The sequence below is a fragment of the Agelaius tricolor genome, unplaced genomic scaffold, assembly GCF_023055355.1.
Source record: "Agelaius tricolor isolate 1412-34295 unplaced genomic scaffold, bAgeTri1.0.p SCAF_113, whole genome shotgun sequence".
NCBI lineage: Eukaryota > Metazoa > Chordata > Aves > Passeriformes > Icteridae > Agelaius > Agelaius tricolor.
Window position 1 is genome coordinate 204,183 of NW_027269373.1, and position 7,174 is coordinate 211,356.

The following is a 7,174-nucleotide window of genomic DNA, read 5'->3' on the forward strand; positions in this document are numbered from 1 at the left end:
GTTGGCTGGTTACCAGGGAAATGTGTAAAACATACGTATCAGGCTGCGAGCAATGTCGCAGGTGACTGGAGAGACATCCTTTAGAAGATGACCCTCTGCATTTAAGAAAGGGTAAAGGCTTATGGGACGCGTGGCAGGCAGACTATATCGGCCCCTTTAAGAAGTCAGGAGGTAAGCACTTTGTGCTAGTAGGAGTAGAAATTGTATCTGGGTTGGTTCAAGCTGATGCTTTGAAAAGAGCTACAGGTGATAATGCGGTTAAAGCTTTGCAGGGGTGGTTTGGAACTTTCCCAAAGCCACAGGAAATTCAATCTGATCACAGGTCCCACTTCACTGCTAGAGGTGTACAGCATTGGGCAAAAGGTGAAGGAATTAAGCGGTCTTTCCACAGCCCTTTCCACTACCCTCAAGCTAAGGGGATCTTAGAAAGGACCAAGGGTTTTTTGAAAGGACTTCTGAAGCCCCGGGAGGGAAATTGGGACGTTCGGTTATGGGAAGCTGTTAAAAGAGTGAACAGTAGATGGGGGGTGAATGGATGTCCCAAAATCACTGCCTTTTGCCCAACAGCTCCAAGCATCATTCCCTTACTACGGCGACCTGACGATTCAAAAAGTCCAGCACATTACCCTGGACAACCTGTTCTGGTGGACCTCCCTACTGTAGGGGAAGTAGCACTAGTGCTGAAAACCCCTCTGAAGAAATATGCATGGCTAGCCTCTGATGCTCTAGGGAAAGAGCATTGGATAAATACATGCTGGATAATCCTATCCATTTTGACTCTTTTCTGCCCCTCAGTGGAAGGATTTCTGTTGTTTTTACTTTGACAGAAGAACCCTGAGGGACATGAAAACCATCTGAACCATGATAACACTGGTGATGCTTTTCTGCATCCTACCACAATTCCATGGACAGGATCCTGCTGAGTGGTTGTGGTCTGAAGCTACCCTCCATCCCACTAATGTTCTAGGAGCGTATCCCAAGGGTGGCCACCCAAACCTAGAGCCTCTAGTGCTGCATGACTCCCAGGTATATCGTCCAAGTGAGTGGGGATGGGATCAGAAGGACTGGACTAGAGCCCTAACTGGAACAATTGGTGAGTCGATTGTGGAAGCATGCAGAAAAATGGAAGGATCTCTCTATGAGAAATCCACCTCCATCACAGTTGCCGGAAATTTTATGGAACCAGATGGGAAAAATGATCGGGATATCCCTTCAGCGAGACTGTGTCCTACAAACAAGTGGGAGTGTGCCAAACAAATTCCCCTTACTGTGTTGCTGCCAGGAGTATGTTGGTAATTACACTCTAGGTCGCAAAACGAACAATGTTGCAAGTACAAAGGATTGTAAAAATGAACCAATTGATTGCTGGCATAATTTGACGTTAACTAAACCGACTTAAGTGACATGCCGCTGGCAAAATAACTTGACCAACCTGTTAGGTTGAGAAGGCTTAGCTCATAAATTTAAGAGAGAAGCTATTACAAAACCCACGCTGAGTACCATAGTTACATCCCAGTGGAATAGACGGGACGGAGAGCATGAAGCCCACACTGAGCACCATAGTTACACCCCAATGGGTAGAAGGGACTGAGAGCACAGAGCTGACATTGAGTACAGTAGTTACATCCTAGTGGGCAGAAGGGACTGAGAGTCCCCTTAGTCAATGCGGCCTTGGTCCCAAGCTTTTGTTCACTTGGCAGGAATGGGAAAAACAAAAAGCCTGGCAGCTTCAAGGGGTAGTGGGAGAGGAAATTAGCCGAAGGATTTGTGGAACTGCTTATAGCAAAGCAATCTCAATCAGTGTTTTGACAGATCAGACAAATAAGCGTGAACAGGTTTGTACGCCCCCAAGCGTACAAGACTGTTGGCACAATTTTACATGAACACAAACTGCAGAAGTACTTTGTCTTTGGTCCAAAACTACTGAAGGCTTTTCTTTTAAGTTGATAATAAATGGTATGAACCAACCTTCTACTACCACCACTCCAGCCCAACCACCGCTTATGCTTAGCCTGAGAAGTTTTGGAATTGGACCTTATATAATCAGGAAAACTGATCAACAACACATATTGTTCAATCTGGCATGGTCTCTTAAACAAGTCAAATTGCTGATGATGCAAAACAATGTCTCAGAAATTCAGCCGGCCTGTTTGCCTTTTTTGCGGACTTCCTTTGAGGGTTGGACCACCTGGCTGCAAAAACAGAAAGTCCGTTTTTTCTTTAAAAACGGACACTAAGAGACATAACCGGTGTTTTGGGAACAGGTTTTGGAATTCTAAATAGTATTGATTCTGAAGTACTAATGGATAAATTGGCTGCCACAAAATGGTTAGAGATTTGACCAAATTAAAACAACCACTGCAATCATCCTTATTGGCTTTGGGGACACAGCAGGGCTTGCTGTCAAACATATTACCAGCTTGGGAAAAGGTAAATGGAAGTGATCACAAATTGGTAGACTGATGCACTCGGTGCTACACAAAACAACCTTTCTTTGGCTCTTAGCTGTATCCAGGCACAATTGTCAATGCAGTCAGTTGATAAGAGAAGGTGAAGGCAATTTTCCTACTGCAATTCAGAAAAGAATTTGGGACAGTGCCACTGATTTTGAAAGAGAATTCCAATCCTGGTGGAACTTGGTGAATTTTACTTATCACCCCATTACAAACACAGCCACAGCTCTTGTGTTAACCGTACGCAATGCCTCAGTGCATTTGAGATTTCCTATTCTTGCATTAGGGCTAAATCATGATGGAGCTATTCCCAATCTTTCTGAACATAGAGAATGGGCCCATCAAACTGGCAAAAAAATGGCAACATGTTAATTTGGAATCTTCTATTGTCCGAGAACAAGGCTTCATCTGTGAAAGTAATGCAATTCTAGCTCAAGATGTTTGTTTGGACACAGAACAAAATATCTGTCATTTTGAAATTCATCCTAACGAGACTTTCGAAACAGTTCCTTAAATATATAGGCAATGGGTGTGGGTGCTTTAGAACTGCTTGTGATATGGTATTTGTAGAAAATGCAGTAGTGGATAGTAAAAATCATTCAAATGTTTGCGCTTGTAACTTTACAAAATTGAGGGATGTGATTTTTCTTCAGAAGCTCCAGTTACCTCCCATTACCTTTTTCAATCCAATTAAAGACTGATTCACAAACTATTACTGTCCTAGGGTGACGTTATGATGCTTGTATCCCCATCCGTGTGTTCTGTTGATGCTGGCTATCGTGTTCTGTGCCTTCAAGACTGGCTGTGAAGAGGGAATGTTTTGTTTTGGTTTTGCTATCAGCTGCTCCCCCACAGCTGGCGCGACACAGAGACAGGGCAGTACATGGGTGCTGCTTTTGCTTTTTGCTTTGCTTTTCGCTTTGCTCTTGCTTCGGCTTTGCTCCTGCTTTGCTCTTGCTTTTTTGCTCCTGCTCATTAGTTAGTTTAGCTAAGCAGTCCAAATTTTCCCTGGACTGTTTCTCCTTTCCCTTCTTTGGACCTACTCGGACCTGCTCCGGACTGGGACCTGGGAAACACCGAGAGTTTGCACCTTGCGGCCAAGGTGCAGCAGCTACCCCAGCACAGGACAGACTGATAACAGAGCGAGCACTCCCAAGAGAGACTTTCTGAAGTTGTCTACTTTTTCAGAGCGGTGAAAGAGTGGTGTCATCTGGTATTGTTCCTTTTGTGTGCTGGGCGGTGCTTTGCCTGTTACAGAAACAGGTTCTTTCCACTTGTTTCCAAGGAATCCTTCCCGACCCGGTTGGGGGGAGGGGCCGTGTGGGTTTGTTTTCTGGAGGGTCCACCTTTTGGCGGTTTTCTCCCAAATTTGCCCTAAACCAGGACATTTACCTACTCCCATTGGGATGAACATTACTTTGGTAAAGCAATCTTTGCTTCATCAGGACTTCATTGAAATATTGGAGAAGATCAAGCAGAATAGACAGAAAGCACTGGTAACTGTTCATCACAATGTGAAAGAAATACACCATGTCATAGAGAGAGTAAGAAAAGATGCTGAACACAGGTGGTAGGATACTCTTTTTGGGTGGTCACCTACTGCCACAAGAGTCCTGAACAGTATGTGTCATCCCATCATTGGCCTTTTGCGTTTCGTTTTGATTGGGGTTTTTTAATCAGCAATCTTACTCATTGTGAATTGGAGAATGATGAAAGAGTTAACAAAATTGATGTCTGTAATTACTGCACACAACTTGGCTGATGTCCTTTTCACTGTGGACATCTCCAAGACTATTGACACAAGGCGACTACAAATGAGAGGATGTGTTTTGAAATAATCTTCAATTTTCTTTGATGATTATAAGAAAATTACTTCTGATTTTTGGTGAATTGTTTTGAAAAAAAATATTTTCAATTAACTGTTGTTGATTTGTTTATTGCTTTATTGCCTTTGATTATTTGTGATTAGTTTCAGATATTTGAAAAAAATGTTTTAAAATAATATGGTTTAAATTCCTGTTATTATATTTGTTTCTTGTTTCCTTACCCCCGCCTTTTTCTATCTTTTCTTTTCCTTCCCTTCTCTCTCTCTGTCTGACGTATTGTCTCTGCTTTCCGGGATATGCTACCAATGTACGACAAGTACACAACAATACTACAGAACACTGCTGATGAAGACCCTTTGAAGCCTGTCGTGAGTCACCAGGTGCTGTGAAAGATGGGCTGAGGTTCCCCTCATTTGCCTCACGACCGTCCACAGGACCGATATCAGGAGCCTGAGGACCCCGATGGGACCTCTGGCCTGCCAGTAATGGATGAACACCAAAAATCCTGAGGCCCCTGAGCAGAATTCTGGCCTGCCAAGTGATTGTTCACAGCTGTGTCTTCAGTGACTGCTTCTAGCAGGGCCTGCCAAAGGGCGACCCGGCCTATATGCTTGCACCTGCTTCACGACAAGAGACCAGGAATTTTCCCACCTCTTGGCCAGACGAACTTGCTGGGGCAACTTGGTAGCCCCCCCATGGAAAATCCTTCATCTGCTCCACTACCGCCGTGAGGCACGGAGATGAAGCCCCCCTACCAAGGACTGAGACTGAGGCACCCGTAATTCTGATGCAGGGGTGCTGGCCTGACTGAAGCAGGATGCCTGCTGAGTGTTGCCTACAGATGTGCCTACAGGACCTAGACTGGTTTCCCCCAGAAAGCAGTCCTGAAACAGTGGGTCCCACTCACTGCTGCTACTGACTTATCCTGCTGAGAACATGGACTGTCTGTACCCGTCTTCAATACCTTTTTCCCCCTCAGCAATTTCAAAAGAATTCTTCTTCTTGATTGTGTCTGTTCCCCCTCAGCCATTTCAAGATTCTGCTTCCCCCCTCAGCAATGGACTATAATAGAACCTTGAGTTCACCAGGACTTTGAGATCTTCCCAACGTGACTAGGCAAACTCTATCGGCTGGACTAAGAGGACTTAGTCTCTCCATGTGTGGTAGCTATACTCCCTCTCTCTTTCTCCCCCTCTTTTTTATTCTTTTCCTCTCCCTGATTCCTTTCAGGCATTTGCTGTGGTCATTCTATAAAGATGCATTTGTTTTGATTGATACTGCAATCCCCTTTCCAGGTTGTCTGTTGCACTCCCAGATCAGTTAACCAACCAACCAGTTAACCAACCCGTTGGTATGAGCGGATCATGACAATGCCTTCTTTCAAGCTGAAATTGGTTCTAGTCCATAGAAGCACACTGGTAGGTAAAAGTAGACTCTAAAAGATAACATTCAAAACGTATTTCCCTTGTCTTCCCATTAAAGCAAGTGAAGAAAGCAGACAGGAGATCTTCAGATAACATGCTATGCAAATTGAAAAGATTCTGTCCTTATTTGAAGCAACTGAGGAACTCACACCATGAAATACAGTTCAGACAGATGGAAGGGTCACAGATGATGTCAAATCTATACTTCCAAGTTTGAATGAAGCAAGATTTCTTGAAGTACAATCCTATAAAATGAAGGTGAGTTTGCAGAAGCAATTGAACTGGGTCTGTTTTATAAACACAATGTTTTCTAAGTAACTGAGGATTCAGGAAGGCAACCTTGGACTTTAAAGGATTTAGAAACATACAAATACCAAGACTGGCAGTTCATTAGCTTTAACAGTCTCTTCAAATAAGATCTATTTTTAACTTCTTCTTGTAGTAGGTCTGAAGACATTAGGAATGATGCAATAAAACAAAACAAACAACAAACCAAAACAAAACCAAAACAGCTTTCTCAAAAAGCTTGGAGAAACCAGAGAAATTATGATTTTTAGGGGATAAGTAGTCCTTTAAAAGTGGTCTCTGGGAAAAGAGATAAAAAACCACTAATTGACTGTGGAGTATATTCCAAACTTGTACTGAAGCATGTAAGGGACAAGAGCCTGTGATAAAACGACTATGCTGGGTTCATCTGTTAAAAGCATTCCAGAATGGCTGAAATTATCAATCACATAATGTGGGATTAAAAAAAAGAAAAAAAAAAAGAAAAAAGAAGAAAACATAAGGAAAAAAATATTTTGAACATGTTTTCCCATTCCCAGATGGCATAACAGCTTTATTTCATTTTGTTCCTAAGACTGATTTATAGCTTATGAAGTGTTTTACAATTGAGAGTGAGAGTGTTCACACTAACCGTACAATTTGGATGGATCTCTTTTACTTTGCAGAGCAGCAGATACAGTTTAGCACTCCACAGTTCAGTCCCCAAAAGTGAATGGGTGTGGCAGATTTAGCCTAACTGCCCAGTCCACCAGAATGCTTAATCATCTTGAAAAATGCTTTGCTCTATCTCATTATCTGGACATGTCTCTCTAGCTCCGCTTTGAGCTCCTTGATCTTTCATCTACAGGATGAGATCCAATTTAGCTTAGCAAGGATATAGCCTTTCAAAACCACATCTTTTATCTTCTGCATTCATACAAGTACATTTCCACTGCAGGGAACCCTGTGGAAGATCCTAGTTGTTTTGTTTCTCAGCTATGTTGTTGCATAAAAGAGCTCTTCTTTTAATTTTCTCCCTGCTAAAGGATAGGCTCTGTACTTAACTGATTGTGATGCTAACTCATTATCATCTATTCTTCAGTCGTACAGAGTAGGCAGCAGAGTTTTCTTCTGAAGACATTCATTTAATGAGAAATGCTGAAGGTCTGACTTTAGTTGCAAAGGTCACTGATTGACAGGTTGCAAA